Genomic DNA, 17,036 nt, shown 5'->3' on the forward strand with positions numbered 1-17,036 from the left:
AACAGCAGGGGGCAGCTGGAGCTCATAGGCAGCCGCTCAGCTGGGCTGCCATGCGGGAGCAAACAGCGCAAACAGCTGTTTGGGCTCCATGCTCCCTATGCAGGAGGAGGAGGAGAAGAGAAAGAGAGAGTGAGAGGCAGGAGGGGGAGAAGAGAAAGAGAGATGGAGAGAGACAGGAGATGGCGGAGAACTGAGAGAGGGAAAGGGGGAGGCAGTAGGAGGAGGGGAGAGAGAAAGAGAGAGAGAGAGAGAGAGAGAGAGAGAGACACCAGAGGCTCGGGAGAGAAGACCAAGATAGAAAGGGAATAGGACATGGAGGAGAGACCTAAAATCCTGTTTTATGATGGGCTAATTGGCTAGTTTCAAAATAACTGACGCTGTTCCAAAATAACATAATCTGCATCCACATACAAGCAATTATTTTGACATATGTCAAAATAATGTTGAGCTGGAGGAGTTCTTACTCTGACTCCTGTAACCCTCATTGTACAAGGAGTAAGGGAAGTCGGGGGAAAAGTGCTGTATTTTGAAATAACAGCTGTGTAGTCAGCGCCAAAAGTCGAAATAAGCTATTTTTACTTAAGCTGTGCAATTAGCGTAGCTCAAGTTTCATAGCTTATTTTGAGTTTAGCCCTGCTGTGCAGACGTGCCCTGATTGTTCAAACCTACACAAAACAAATCTAAACAGCTCCTTGGCTCATCCTGGGCAACAGACACCAGAGGACGTTCCCCCTTTTTTCTTTCAGGTTTTTGTAGCACCCCACCCAGAGGATTCTGGCAGTCCTGCTCCCTGCAGCTTACTAACTCTGACTCAGTGGTCTCCTCCCTTCTCTAGCCCGAGGCCCTCTTTTCAAGCTTAATCTGTATCACCTGAAGCAGCACAGATGCTCTCACTCTGCTCCTCTTTAAAGGGCCAAGGGTCACCTCTTTTCCAGTGTATCACTGAAGATGTTAAATAACATTGAGCCTAACTCCAGCTCTTGCCCCCAAGCTCCTTATCTGACACTAAAGCAAAATGTCACAAGATAACACTTATACTGAAAACAGTCCCCGTTCAATGTGTCATGTCTCTATTTCTGGTTTCCTCTCCCCCTCTTAAAGGACTCTAATAATATTCTGCATGAATCCTATTCCTGCTGGCTGACCTCTTGTGCCTGATACAAAGGAGTGAGCAATGGTGACAAAAACTGTGTCCAAGAGACTGAAAAAAAATAATTTTACTGCTTTATATTTAAACAAAACGTTCAATTCTTCAGTATTAAAATTCTTATTGTCAAATTACTTTTATAGCAAATTGGAAATGTTACCAGTTCTTACACACAAGAGGGTTTAAGCTAAATATAATCAGATCCATCAAAAATGCATGAATTCATAGTGTATGTCTACACTGCAGGGCTGACATTGGAATAAGCTACGCAACTTGAGCTAAGTCAATTGCGTAGCTTAAGTCAAAATAGCTTATTTTGGCTTTTGGCGCTGTCTACACAGCAGGAGGTTGAAGGAAGAACACTCTTCCTTCAACTTCCCTTACTCCTCATGAATGAGGGTTATAGGAGTCAGAGTAAGAAGCCCTCCAATTGGACATAATTTTGAAATAAAGGCTGGCAGTGTAGATGCGCACTATATTATTCCAAAAATACGCTGCTGTGTAGACATAGCCATAGAGTCAAAAGTTCAAAAGGGGCCATTATAGTCTTTTGATCTATTCTGAATTCCTGTATAACACAGAGCACAGAACCCCAAAATAATTTCTGTTTGAATTCGAGCATATCTTTTAAAAAATCCAGTCTTGATTTAAAAAAATGCCAGTGATTAAGAATCCACCATGACCTTTGGTAAATTGTTGCAACCATAGGCACCAAATTTCCCTCTGCGAGGGTGGGGGGGTGGGTGATTGACCCCCCTCCCCCTTGTTCCTGCCCCCATTCTACCCCTGGCCTGTTTGCACCCTGCTTCTTCTTGCCCCTGCCCTGCCTCTTCCCCACCTTGTCTCCTGAGCATGCCTTGTCCCCACTTCTCCCCCTTAGTCCTGGAGCTTTCTGAACACAGTGAATCACTAGTTTTGTGGAAGCACTGGGAGAGCCGGGGAGGAGTTGGGGCCACCAGTGGGCAAGAGGTGTAATGTGGACAGAGGTAGAAGGGGATCTATAGCTGTCCATGGGTGATCAGCACTAGTGTTTTCTGTAAGATGAGCACTCAGGCAGCCACCCAGCAGAAATTCAAATGTCGCTCAGATGATCCAGAAGAAATTCAAATTTTGCCCATCAGTTTAGCAGAGTGCCCACAGGTGGCACCATGTGTTTGGTGGTGCACAGCTGCACATGCCTTGGTGCACATAAAATTTATTCTGCACATGGATGGAAAAAAATAATAGTGAACATTGAGCAGTGTCCACCAATTTTTCCTTGTGGGTGCTCTAGCACTAAAGCACCCATGCAATCAGTGTCTATAGTTCCATCACTTAGTTATCCTTACTGTTTTTATGCTCAATATTATCCTCAAACCTGATCTATGGGAAGAGGAAATGGGGGAAAAAATAAATTTGGAACCATATTCAGAGACTGGCAATCAAATTGGCCTACTTATCCTGAACCATAGTTAGAGAATAAGGGAGACAATATTGTCTCACTCTCTCTGAAAGTGAGAGAAATATCCACAAACACCTCCCTCAGTGACTTTCTTGGGAAAGTCATTTCACTCACCTACCTCTCTTTTGAAGTTAACAACACCTGTACTGCAACAGTGAAGTGTGATTGCAGCACACATTGATCTACCTCAGCTAGCCTTGATCTAACCAGATCAAATTTAGCTCAAGTAACACAAGCAATGAAGCTGTGAAATCTAATCAGCTGCATCAACTAGTCCCACCCACGCAGTACTCAGGTGGTTGCTGTCTATGCTGTTGGGTCTGCACTACTGTTAGTCAAGCTAATTTTGGTCTACTTAGATCAAAGCTAATTTGAGTCTATCAATAAAGGCTGTTGTATCACTTCGTGACTGCAGTGTAGACCAAGCCTTAGCTACCTTCATTAGCTCACTGGAGTGTGGTGAAGATTAGCTTTAATCTCTACTGTAACCAAAAAGAAAATCTTTCCAAATCAAATCTAAATTGATTAGATTGCATAGTCATAGTTATTTCCAAGTATATATCACAATTCACTCATGATGAGGAGAGTTTCATCCCATCAATATATTCTGGTCTATGCATTTAGCAAAATGGTGGCTTTTTCCTTGAAGTAATCCAAGGCATTTGAGGATTACAGTGTGAGTTTCCTCAGAATATTATGACAGTTGTTTGGAGAGAACCTGGAGAGGAGATTAAATCTTATATTCCTCCTCCTACGGTTGTGGCCCAGCATGCCGTAGGCTAGTGTGGCAACATCAAATAAAGAGATGTTAATCAATTGCAAACAACAGTACAGCACAAAGAATCCATGATTTTTATATAACCTATGGCTTGTAGCAGTTTAGCTGTGGAAACAGACAACATGCTGCAGAAAACTTGCTGCAATACCTGAAGCAGAATATGTTACAAAGAAAGGTTCTAGTAAATTACTGTGGGGCTGGTAATTAGCAACAACAAATGAAAGCATATGAGACCCATAGCAATTGATTTTTGCAGAGTTAACAGGAGTTAATTCTCTGATTATATGAAACTATAACATAACGAAAAGCAGTATGAGTAGGTGTCTCTTTCTCTCTTTCAAGTTATGTGACCATTGTGGAATGAAACATCTTATGATCTGGTGAACAGAAAACTTGTTTCCGCTTGCTATAGCAAAGTACTTCTCATTCCACTATGTTTTCCTTAATTTCCTTCCTTTCACTGTGGTATTGTAAGATATATATTTAACACACAGGAATAGTAGGGGAGCATGAAGTCGTAATGCCTGGAGTTACAAAAGAAAACTAGCAATGCCTCAATGCCTCAAACAACCTGCATTGACTCCAGTGGAACCTCCCTCAGCTGATAATTAAAGAAGTACATCAAGTGCTGATTAATTCCATCAAAGAAAATAAGATGGGATGGAAAAATACTACTTTCTCAGTGTTCAAGTTTGTATAAAAGAAGGCAGCCAAGAAGGTGGTTTTTCTCAAAATGCTGTACAGTCTTGATTGTATGAGTATAGGTAGTGTATGGGTATAATGCCCAGGGTTGTGAGTTCAGTCCTTGAGGAGGCCTTTTAGGGATCTGGGGCAAAATCTGTCAAGGATGGTACTTGGTCCTGCTGTGAAGGCAGGGGACTGGACTTGGTGACCTTTCAAGGTCCCTTCCAGTTCTAGGAGATAGGCATCTCCATTCATTTTTTTTGTAATATGTCACTCAAAAGTGAGATTTATAGACAGACAAGGCTGACTGAACAGTTTCTACCTCCATATAATTGTTAAACTATGTGACTTTCCTTGATGCGATTACAAAAACCAAAGAAAACACATAACAAAACACCCCTAAAATGGTGAAATCCAAAGGCACATTCATTGTTCATGTAATGAAACCATTAGTCCCAGAAGCTGGATTTGAAAATGAGTAAGTAGCACTCAACACCCACACTCACTCTTAGTAAACAGCAGCAAGCTCATTAAACCATGCTTGGCCCCATGAAATTCACCCCTAACCCATTAAAGCCAGTGTAGTTGAACTATAAATCCAACACATTTGAGTTTGGGTATGTGCTATCCTGTCTGAAGCCAACAAAAGCAGATGGGGAGTAGAGACTGGAGAGGCATCCCAATGTAGGAATGTGTTATGGTCAGCAAAAGCAGCCAACAATGGCAGCTATGAAAGCAGATATACAGGAATTGTGTCCTCCAGAGGAAAGCTGCCAAAATTAAGGCAGGTATTTATGGAACAAAACATCCTCCATTAGTAATTACACATTTTAACAGTGATCAAAAAAGGAGCAGGAATAAGGGGACTTCATTAAAACAAGCAAACCAGCAAGGTCTTCAAATCATTCTACCAAACAAACAAAATATTTTTCTTAGCCTTTGATTCTTGACTATATTTGTGAGGTTTTCTAGACAGAAGACTGCAGATGTAAAGTCAGATTTCACATGTGTACACATCTATATACTGTAAATCAGGTTACTGATGACCCTCAACTGGCAGGCTATTCATGCAGCATTAGTTTTTCTGTGTATCCAAAAATGTGTTCTACTTAGTAGTCTAAACACACTAACCCCATATAGTTTCAAGGTCATTCCTTTAACACAGGAGCCATACCCAAAAATTTCTTCCCTGTGCTTGCCCTTTGAATTCTAAAAAAGGAGCCAAGGATGCTGTTTACCAGTCATTTTGGAAGCTTTCATCTGGCTGCTGTCATTTGCAGTTCCCTTTCCTCTGTACCTATTCTTGTTTTTTTTTAAATTGTTTTCAAATTCCTCTTCTGGGCTCCTCAATATAATTTTTTTCAGAGTGTCTTTTAAGCAGTCGTTTTGACCACTTTAATCTAGGTTAGCATATACTGCTATAGCATGTAAAGCTTCTATAGTTTGCAGTAACTTTTCTTAATACAGCAAAGCAATCCCATTGCAAGCTCATTACCTGATAGCAGCAATCAAGGTAACATGTATCCCAGAAAGATAAGGCAGTCACAGAAACAAAATACAGGACTATGTAGCACTTTAAAGACTAACAAGATGGTTTATTAGATGATGAGCTTTCGTGGGCCAGGAAGTGGGTCTGGCCCACGAAAGCTCATCATCTAATAAACCATCTTGTTAGTCTTTAAAGTGCAACTTAGTCCTGTATTTTGTTTCTGCTACACCAGACTAATACGGCTACATTTCTATCACTATTCTACTTGCAGTCACAGACTTTGTGAAAAATATTAAATTGACCCTTTGCCATGAATTGCAATATCTGCATGGAAAAATGCAAAATTCAAAATTTTCTCCTAGATTTTCACTTGCTCCAAAAATCATGAATTTAGAAATTAATTATTTTGTGACATTCCAGTGACACCAAACAGCCACAGATTTGGTTTAAATGATTGGGGAAAAAGGTCCATGGCTATGTTGCATCACTGGAATGGTGCAACCCAGCCAGATCTGGCCCTAGATGTGTACAATTTGACAAACCAGCTGAGTTGGACCGAATGAAAAGAATACCAGCATTTATTTTCAATAAATTTTCTAGATTTGGCAAATACTGGCATGGCAATGCGCTCCACAGTGCAGGGGCTGAAAGATCCTTTTGATGTTCTGTTGTGCCAGTGATTAAATGATACATGCAGCAGTGGACAACCACAGACTCTGCAGCTGTACAAGCAGTGGGAACTCAACAGAGCAAACCTTTTCTGTAGTATTACTTCTAAAATGCTGTGTTAGGCAACTCGTGCCTGGCATATTCAAAATCTATCTTTTGATTCTTGGAATTTTTCGGATCCAACAAAGTGAGATTAATTCTTGGCAGCTCTCTTCACATATATGCTTGGTCACATTTACAAAGCATTTTTACAATGGACATTAAATACATTCCTGAAATGTAACGTGAAACAGATGTTGCTCCATGAAAAGTGTGACTCTCTCCTCTGACAAAAAATATAGCTTGACAACTGTTCAACAACCCAAACAGAAGAAGATATGGGAAAGTTTTGTATGCACCCACTAGAAGAGGTGAAAAAAGTGAGGACTTAGATACTTTTCCATATATCCACATTGACACAGAATGGAATCTATTGGTGCCATGATATGACAAACCATGTGTCACCACAGGTGGCAGTAACCGGGCCATCAGACTCTTAAAATCCCACAAAAATAAGCTTCTTCATACTGTATTGTATAGGTTCTCCCCTAAAAAACACAGATGATTATAATAAAGCCTGAAATCCAAATCTCAGCCTTGCCTAAAACTAGTCATTCTCTTGAGGAAGATAATATGGTATTTTCCTCCGCCCAATCGTCTCGTCTCTTCTCCCTGCTTAATCCATACATTAATGTAACATTTTGATTACCATTTTCTAGATACAAACTATCCCATTTCATCTTAATTAGTGATAAATTCTGATAAACAGTTACCAGAAACCTGGTAACATCTGCTCTCTTTTGGTGTGCCTACACTGCACCCGGAGCTTGAAATAAGCTACACAATTTGAGCTACACAAATTGCATAGCTTATTTTGAGTTAATTTCGAAATAGTGAGCTATTCCAAAATGCCCCTCGCTCCTCGTGGAACAAGATTTACAGGGACATCGGAATAGCGAGCCCATTATATTTCAAAATAATGGGCGTGCTCAAAAGATGTTGAATAGCTATTTTGGGATACTTCCTGAAATAGCTCCACAGTGTAGATGTAGCATTTGTAAATGGACTCTTAACAGTCAAATATGATTCTAGTGAAAGAATTTCCCAGTCTTGGAAGAGAATGTTTTGAACTTAAAAAAAAGGCTAATGTTACTACTTCTGATTTTTTCAAGAATCCCTTTGAAAATGATCAAAATTCCTGTCCAAAAAGGCTACCTTCCAGCTTTGAAAGGAATGAAGCACATCAGCAGAAAAACAGATGGCTGGATGGTGGATTGTCTGTGACTATGTGCTGGGCAATTTCCAATTTCAGACTGTATCTCTACTGTAAGAGCAGATCCTATCAAACACACATCATTCAGAGCTTTCTGCATCTGCCTCTATGATTCTTGCTCGTTTGGGTATATGAGCTGCAATCCAAGTCCAGACGTTCATTTGTATTCTGGAACACAAAGTGCATGAATACAAATGGTCTGTATGCCTGAAGCAGCTGGAGATCTTCCCTCTCCTTCAGGGAGACAGAACAGTAGCAGCATGGATGGTGGAACCCAGGGTGTGGGGAGTGCTGCTGCACCCCCTGGCTTGAAGTTGTTTCCCTTATACAGGATTTAGGAAGTCGTTTCCATTATACAGGGTTTATAATTTGATTCAATGGATTTCAGCACCCCCACTATACGAAAAATTCCAGCACCCCTAAGCAGCAGTTGCCATCATGCAATGAGTGGGAAAGATACAGGAGTTAGAATAGAATAGATAGAGATGCCCCTCTGACCCGACCCAGCCCTTCTCTCATACTAAATAAAGTAGTAATATAAACGCCCTGGTTCTTCCCCAATGCATTGCCTTGTGTCTATGTAAAACAGTAGTAAAATCCACCAAATCAGAAAGACAGCACCACGCCTTCTCTGTAAGTGACTATACAAGGTGCAAGGCAATGAAGAATCAGGCCCACAGTCTTATTTGTTACCAAACTAAAAAAAAAAAAAAAAGAACAAAGAAAAATACCCTTGTCCCTGCAATATCCTGAGAAAAAGCTAAATCGCTGCTTGTGACTTGAAACAAATCTACTGTATCAGTTCATGCTAATTAAACAAGATGTGACAGGCAGGGCATATCTGGCGGATTATAGCACCTCGAGTGCTTTGTGAGGCATGGCGCTGATGGCTGTCTGTATTCAGCCACCCAAGAAGTACAATAATCCCCGAGAAATGCACTGCCTAAAATTCCTTCATTATTGTAACAAAATGCAAATGGGAAATAATAAGGCTAAAAGGAGCTAGCATTCTCAAGGCTTAGAGAGACTCCCTAAGATAAGCTTAACATCATAGCAGCCAATCAAAACTGGCTGCAGTAAAATGGGAATAAAGTGTTGTTATGACTATTTATTCAGTGATTAAAATTATGTAAAGTCCTAGCAGCATCCAGAATTTTAAAGCAATCATGTTTCAACAGGTTCCCAAGACTCAAGAAGGTTTATGTTACTGGGCTCTTAAGAACAACGAGTATCTATATAACAGTAGAAGTAGTACCTGTCAATTGTAGGACTTGTGTTAACGTGGGCAGCTGGTAATGTTGGCAAGGGAAGGCACAACCTTCCCAAAACTATCTACATGCTCAACCGCCTAAGGCTGGTGCTGCCACCAAGGAAGGCTAGGGCTGCGGCATGGCTCCCCCGGCCGTCAGGTAGAGATGAGGCTGCGGTGTGGCAGCCTGGCTCTCCTTGGCCGCTGGGGAGGGAAGGGGCCATGGCAAGGCAGCTGGGCTCTCTTTGGCTGCCAAGGAAGGCTGGGTTTGCGGCAAGGCAGCCTGGGTCCCCCAGCCTCCAGGGAGGGCTGGGCTGGGGCCACAGCACAGTAGCCCTGGTTCTCCACATGGACAGGAAGGATCGGGCTCACGTGGGCAAAGCTTTGGGTGGAAGGGATGGGACCTTTGACAGAAGGGGCAGGGCTGGAGCTTGCCTTCCTCAGCTAGGCTTTCACCCACTGCCCATGCGTGTTAATGAGGCTAATTAAGTGGGCTGGATGTGTCTCATAGATAGCTACTGATGTTGAAATGCAGATGTTAAAGGTGGGAGAAATTGGCTTTGTAATGTGCCATCTAGTTAATGTCTTTGTTCAAGCCCAGGGTGACAGCATCAAATCCGTAGATGAATTCCAGTTCTGCAGACTTTCTCTGTCATTGGTTAGTGACATTTCTTTGTAATCATTGCTGGTTTCAGTTGTTCCATCGCATTTACGTGTGGGCTAAAATACAAACTAAATGTTGCTAGAAGAGCCTTTGGACAAAGTTACTTTGTATATGCAGTAGCCAATGTTTTGCTGGGCAGAGACTGCCTCCCAGGACATGGTTTGTATAGGGCTTAATATGATCGGGGTTTGGACAGGGCCTCTGCAATACAAATAATCAACAGCATTTGTTTCTCATGAATAGGAAATGGACAGTTAACACTATATACTTAAAAGTGCATGAGACACAGTGAATTCCTCAAATCTTGTCACTGCTTCTTCTTCAAGTGCTTTCTGTGCATTGGGCTAGGATCTTGATCCTGACTACAGAGCTGCTGTTGCGTCACCATGCAAGTTGTGATTCTTTGGCAGGGCAGGTATCAATAATGCCCTGTTGTTTCCTTCCCTTAATCACAATGACCTTCTCTTTGGCATTAAAAGGATGGGTAGTCTCCAGAAATGAAAGGAAAAATTCTGCCATTCTCCTTATCATTTTTCTCAAGAGGGTGAGTGGTTGGAATTTCAGTCATACTGTTCAATCTAGATTTTAAACTGTGCCAACTCTCATGCCATATATACATACACATATGCAAATACTGTATGTAAATTGTGTACATACCCATGCAATGCCAAAACACACACATGCCAAAACACACCTAGGCTGTGTCTAGACTGGCAAGATTTTGCGCAAATACTTTTAACGGAAAAGTTTTTCCATTAAAAGTATTTGCGCAAGAGAGCGTCTACACTGGCACGGATGCTTTTGCGCAAAAGACATCTTTTGCGCAAAAGCATCCGTGCCAGTGTAGACACTCTCTTGTGCAAGAAATTAACTTGGCTATCTACACTGTCCATCTTGCGCAAGAATACTTGCGCAAGAGGGCTTATCCCTGAGCGGGAGCGTCAGAGTATTTGCGCAAGAACCACTGATTTTGTACAGTACAAAGTCAGTGTTCTTGCGCAAATACTCGCAGCCAGTGTAGACAGGCAGCAAGATTTTGCGCAAAAGCAGCTGCTTTTGTGCAAAATCTTGCCAGTCTAGACGCAGCCCCCGAGGTTTTTTTTTAAATCTTCAATTTTGAAATTACAAGTAATTAGTGTTACTGGGCAACATTAATTCCTTATGTCATGGTCCCTGCACAAGCTCACTCTTCCAGTCCCCTGAGTGCGTACCTTCCATATGGTAGGCCTCCCAACCTTCTGTTCAGCAAGGGTGATATTCTGCAATCCTGCCGCTCACTGATAGGGTCTCAGGATTACACCTCCTGGGGAGCCATTCACACTACCTAACAGGAAACAACTGGGCTTGTGCCCTGACAGGCTATGTCTAGACTGCATTGTTTTCTCAGGATACTGAAAGTATCCTGAAAAAGGAACACCGCATCCAAGGAATGCACCCGCTTTCTTGAAATATTTTCAAAAGAACGGACATGCTCTCTCGCCATTCCTGTAAACCTCATTCTACGAGGAATAAGGGATGGCTCAAAAGAGCATTTTTTTTTCCTGAAATTTGGCACCGTGTAGATGCACCACATTTCAAAAAAGCCTCTTTTGAAATTAAATTGAAAGAAGATACGCACTTTGCCCCAGAGTTCTCCTTCCAGAGCCCATGGTCAGTAATAGAAGCAGTTTCTCCAAAACAACGTATGGCTTATTTGGTCCAAATGTGCACATGGCTAAGAGGAGTACATAACAACAACAACAATCACACCGATAAGCATATTCTTACCTACACTTAGCTTGCCCCTTAAGTATTAGGTAGCCTAATGAACTAGCCTTAAGGTACGTCTACACAGGAGGGCAAAAGTCCAACTAAGATACGCAACTGCAACTACGTCAATTGTGTAGCTGAAGTTGGTATAGCTTAATTCAGCTTTTGGTGCTGTCTACACAGCAGGAATTTGAAGGAAGAACACTCTGCCTTCAACTTCTCTTACTCCTCATGAAATAAGGGTTACAGGAGTTGGAGTAAGAATTCCTCCAACTAGACATTATTTTGTGTAGACGCACATTTTATTATTTCAAAATAACATCAGTTATTCCAAAATAATGCTGCTGTGTAGACATGCTCGTAGTGTTCTCCTTTCTCTGGGCACTAAATTACACCTTTTTTGCCACAGTCCCTGGCTCCCAAGTCCTTCTCTGTGTAGCAGCCTCACTGTATGCTGACTCTGTGTCCCTCTGCCAGCTTCCAGTTGAGCTGACAACTCCCTGCCATTTTTTCCAGGGCACCTTTTTAATCTCTTAGCCATGATCTACACCAGGGAGTTATTCTGACATAACAAGAAGAGCGTCCACACTTCCAAGTCTCTTATTTCAAAATAAGGGGCTGGTTATAACTACTCCCTGGAATCATGCAAACTAATTACCCCTCAATGCTTCCTGGGGCTTTAAGTCGAGTTAGCACATCCACATTAAGGAATCCTGCCTCAGACTAATTTTGAGGCTTCCCTGTAATGTGGACACGCTATTTTGAAATAGTTATTTTGGGAGTTAGTATTTTGAGATAAATTGTTTCAAAATAATTTCCCAGTGTAGATATGCCCTCTGTGTCTTTTTTATTTCACCCTAGCCTTGGAAAGGGGAAAACCTCTTTATTTCGATGGTGCCAAGCTGGTGGTTTCTTTCCTCAACTGATGACCCCACAATCCTTTGAAGCAGATACCGGGGAGGCTATCTTATCAGTGTCACATTATTTTACCCTTTCTGGATTCCTTAGCACCCCCTCATTCCCAGCCCTTTACAATATCCTTTGATTGAACTCTGTACATTTGCTCAGGAGGCAATATTACATTGACCTGGGAAAGCAAGTCACAGGTTATTCCTAAGAATAACACAGAAATTGTCACAGTTTGCAGTGACTACTCTGTATACATAACTATGTATGTTATAAATAAGTCCTGGATGGGTTAAGGTGTCTGAAGCTCTTGGATGTAAATTATTTGTTTTCACTATAAATGATCAGTCTGCTTTCAACGACGTCACATAGCAACATTACAAGACTGTCCTGCTTAGCAACTTGTAGGATCAAGGTTCAACATGGAAAAATGAAGCATCACATTTATTGGTATTTTGCCATTTAAGTGTGAGAGATTAAGGACAGCAGCTGAGGATGCCTTCACTGCTCATGATGTTTTGTGCTGCACACTTCATTGCCCTGTAATTCACAAAAATAAGGACATTTGCTTTCTACCATGCTATAGAGGCTTTTCCTACAGAAATGTTCTCTTCTCAGTCCATGTGCACAACATCCTCTAACCCTAGTCACTGACATTGAGAGACTAGACTCCTCTGATCTTTAGATATAATGTATCTGCACAATTGACCTGATTTTTTTTATTGATACCATTTACTTCTGTAGTTTGAGCAGAGTATCAGCCATCTGGGCAATAAAGAAAAGGGATGATCTGAAGTGATTTAATAACAAAACATTGTAACTAATAATTTTTTACTTGTGTATTATTTATCTCTTATTTGTCTGTTTTGACTTTTTAAATCTTTACCTACTATCACTGGTGATCCCCATTTTACAGATGAAAAACCAAGGCGCACAGAAAAAATACATTGGCCATAATCACACAGGAAGTCTGTAACAATTGTGATTAAATTGTGACAGAGCAGGGAACTGAGTCCCAGTCTCTCAAGTCCTAGGCTAGTGACCAGATCATTGGGCCATCCTTTCCTTGGATCCTGACTGCAGTCTTTTAATGTTTCCTGCGTGTAAATAAATTAATAATATGCAGATCCACCAGTAGAGTACTAAATGTAAAAATAGCTTCACTTAGATTTCCTCTTCAGCACTGAAATGTAACATAAAGAGAGGCCTGGGAGTCGGATGAACATTTGTCAGGCACACTTAGACATTCTCTCTTTTATGTGACTTCCCATATTTGTCCAGGGCAATAAACAATGCATTGGGACAGGGCCTCTCTTAGCCAAAATAAAATACTACTTTTATAAAAACACGCGGATTTAGTCTCTGGCTATATATGAATTAGTTACAGGTGACTCTCAAAGAGTTTGGAAATTCAAATCTTTTAAAATGATCTCATGAACCCAACTCTAGCTAGTTATTCCTGTCTTTCCTACCTGAAGCAAGATGGCTGTTCTCCATGGTCCTCTCTTTACCAAGAGCAAGAGGTAGCATTGTGGGACATAACTTTAAGAAGACCCAGCATGAAGAAAGTGATACACCAGAACACAGCAAGAAGAGACCAATGGGAAGCAGCACTGGGAAGGAGTTTGAAGAGTGGTTACAGGATGTGTAGCGTTAGCCTTTACCTTAAAGATGAGAGACTTTTGAGACAACTATCATTTGGCAAGGAGCAGTCCACCCTTCCCTACCTTTTAAAGTGCCTGCACTCACTTATGGCATTTATCTATGTTAGCTGAATGACAACTCACTGTCGATAAAATGTTGGCGCATGATGGTTGCCTGCACTGAAGGATATCAGTTAGGGCGCTCAAGCAGAGTACCAATAAATGGCTACATTTACCGTTGCGTGCAGTGTAGTTGTAGCCAATTCAATCCCAGGATATTAGAATGTTACTGCCATTCTGCTTGAACACTCTAGATAAGAGGTTGGGTCAAATTGTCCTGTTAAGCTATTATAAATCTAGGACAATATCGCCAATTGCAATAGAATTATTCCATATTTACCCTGGTGTGACTAAAGATAGAATTTGCACAAGGCACTTAAACATTCCAAGGAAGCTAGCAAGCGGTGTGCAAATCAGTGCTCTTTTACTTATGGGACAACCAGTAGAGATTAAGTAGAATTTGTTTTCCAGTTTGCACTGAGCCCTCACTGCAACATAATTTCCCTTCAAAAATGACACTGCCCATGATGAGTTCATTCATGGAATAGAGCTAACAGTTCTCCCTCCAAATAAGACTTGAATCATACAAAACAACATGGCAAAACTCACTGTAGCTACCTACAAAATGGGCAGGGATAATTAGCAGGCTTCTGTTTGCAGTAATAGCTAGCTCCGACTCACACTGCTTTCTCTTGCGCTTAAATCCATTTTGTGCAAATTGCCACATGGTGAAGAAGACCATATTGGAGTGCACCACAGTCTTTTTAGAAATGTTGAAATTTTCCCATTTGAGAAAACAAATTATGGGGTGTTGGGGAAATTTGAGATAGATTCTGAACATGTAATTTATTGAGCTATCAAAGAGACTGACAGTAGGTTCATATTCAAGCTCTATTGTATCTTTCTCCTCAGGTGCCTCATCTTAAGAGCAGCATAAGCGCAATGTTCAGACTTCAGGAGACAGGGTGGATTGCATCAGCCTTTAGCACTGCATGGCAGATGGCACTCATCTCAGAAAAGGTCTGTTTGAAAACAGGCTCCCTGTCCGACACCTCTACAGATCTGGTAAGAAAGCTCAAAGCTCCTGCTCCGTTTTCAGCCTCTTCAGGCAGGGAGGTAGCCTTCCTGTTCCCCTTACCCTTATTCAGTAGCAATGAGGCAGGAAAAGCTCCCGTCCTTAGCACTGCTAACCCGAGTCTTTCCTCACAGTCAGGCTCCGACAGTCTAGATTGCTTCACACAGGCATTTGCAAATGTCATATTCTGTTCTGGGCTGGTTAGACACAGGAAAGACTATATTGGGATAGCTGGGAGGAAAGAGAGAGAATAGTCTGCCACACAGTTATCTGAAATTAAAAGCACTTAGTAATATGGTACCAATGTCTGAAAAGAAAGCATTTCTCTGAATTCATTCACACTCTCGCCTTTGAGCTGAAATACACTCTTCATGCAAAGTCTCCCGGGTAGCCTGCAGCTGGAGACTGTTTTATTCAATTGTCTCCACTCTCTCTTCTTAGCACCCAGAACAAAACTGCCCATGGCACAAGGTAATTCAGTACAGCTGGTCTGAATGACAGTCCTTGGGGAAAGAAAGTTCAGAATTCAATAAGTGAATAGAGAGTGAAGTATATGAGTCTAAACTTTGTTTTAAGAGATGTGTAGGCTGAAGGAGAACAAAAAGTTATTGTGGGAGACTGGGAATGTTGTATGCTTAGATGTAGCCAACTCTCCTTTAGATTTTATACTTATGTGGAGGATGGAGCTGACGGGTGTTTGATAGCTGTTTGTGATACTTTGTGCCAAATTTGAGGCTTAGCTAGCAATACCCTTGGGCTTGCCTACTTCCAAAAGATCATTTTTCTTCCTCTTCCTTTACCTGCCTCTACAAGCTGAACACCTTTAACCATTTATAAATTTATAGTCTGGGAAAGAACAATACCTCGAGTGGCAGTAAGTCTAGCACTGCAGATGAGGAGAAGAAACTTACACACAAACCAAGAGAGTACTCTGAAACATGAAAGTTTGTCAATTTCCTTTCCAAAATCCTCTCACAGATAAGATGCACTCTGACTCTAAAGGTACAGTAAGAGGAAATGTGATATTTAAGCTGGAATGTGTCTCTGTGCACTCTGCCCTCCCATCACACCCACCTTTATTAGAATCTGAAAAGATTTAGTGGGAACCTAATTCTGTAGCCTTTAGTTGTGAATACCTCTTTTACAGCTCAGCTACATTTCATTTCTTCTTTTACACACAAAGCATGCAGATTTTAAAGGGGATTTAGTGCTTGTGAAAGATGCCTACTTAAAATCTAGAAACATGAGCAAGTCTGGGCAATGTGATTTACCACACATGACTGCAACAACTCGCCTCAACCTTCAGCTGGAACAGTAGGCATCTGAAGGAATTCCCTATCTGATCTTATCTTCACTAGAAAAAAAAGTTGTGTTCTTACATTGTGAACACTAAAGTGTAGAAACAGACATGAAGTAAAATCATGAACATGAGACAATCGTAGCTTTAACATGAGTTAACAGATAGAGGTAAACTCTACTCTTCACTTTGACCTGCTCCCACATGTTAAACTACACTGTTTTGTCTTCATTAGGATTTTCCTTCATGTTAGCCAACACAAGGACACACTTAGTTCTCCTAGTAATGATGCCCCTTCTTAGGTTGCTACAATTTGTTGCATCTCTGGTTAGAGGACATCAAAGCAGCCAGCAGCTTTTTCAGACTTTGACACCCCACTCCAATTCTTTTTATATCTGTAACCAAACAAATGAAAATGACTTTTGGTCACTGTTAATCTGGACTGGATAGAGGTCAGCAACAAAGAGATAAAATACTCCATATCCCATTCGTAATCCTCTGAGCTATCCAATCTTAGCTACACTTCAGCACTGAAGATATTTTCTTTCTTTTACCTTCTATTTTAAATGGGGATGTTAGAGGGAAAATGACTCTTGTAGTGTCTGAATGACACATTATCCTGCTAGCACTGAGTCCCTCACAAATATTAGTTCCACTTCCACTGCTCTATAATAAATGGTTGCAGCTGTTGCCATGGTAATTTTCATTTTTAAAAATGTGTCCAAGTGAAGACATGAATTGCAGCTGTTACCATGAGACTGTCCAAAATAAATCCAGATGTGAATAGCACTCCCTTGGCATTAGCTGTATTAAGATAATGAATGTATGTTTCTTTTTCTAGATATGCCATAACTGAGGTCAGGCACTTGAGGA

General features: G+C 41.2%; 1 protein-coding gene and 1 long non-coding RNA gene across 2 annotated transcripts in view; one reads left to right on the forward strand and one right to left on the reverse strand.

Moving 5' to 3' along the window:
• The window catches only part of SLC9A9 (solute carrier family 9 member A9), a 408,350-nt gene that overhangs the window by 223,977 nt on the left and 167,337 nt on the right, over nt 1-17,036 (reverse strand). The gene's annotated exons all lie outside the window — the stretch shown is intronic.
• Nucleotides 14,751-17,036, forward strand: part of LOC142830769 (uncharacterized) — a 40,012-nt gene continuing 37,726 nt past the window's right edge. Inside the window, exon 1 of the long non-coding RNA XR_012906230.1 lies at nt 14,751-14,856. This is a non-coding gene — a long non-coding RNA (uncharacterized LOC142830769). The remainder of the gene's footprint in view (nt 14,857-17,036) is intronic.

This window comes from Pelodiscus sinensis, chromosome 10 (assembly GCF_049634645.1).
Source record: "Pelodiscus sinensis isolate JC-2024 chromosome 10, ASM4963464v1, whole genome shotgun sequence".
Lineage (NCBI taxonomy): Eukaryota > Metazoa > Chordata > Testudines > Trionychidae > Pelodiscus > Pelodiscus sinensis.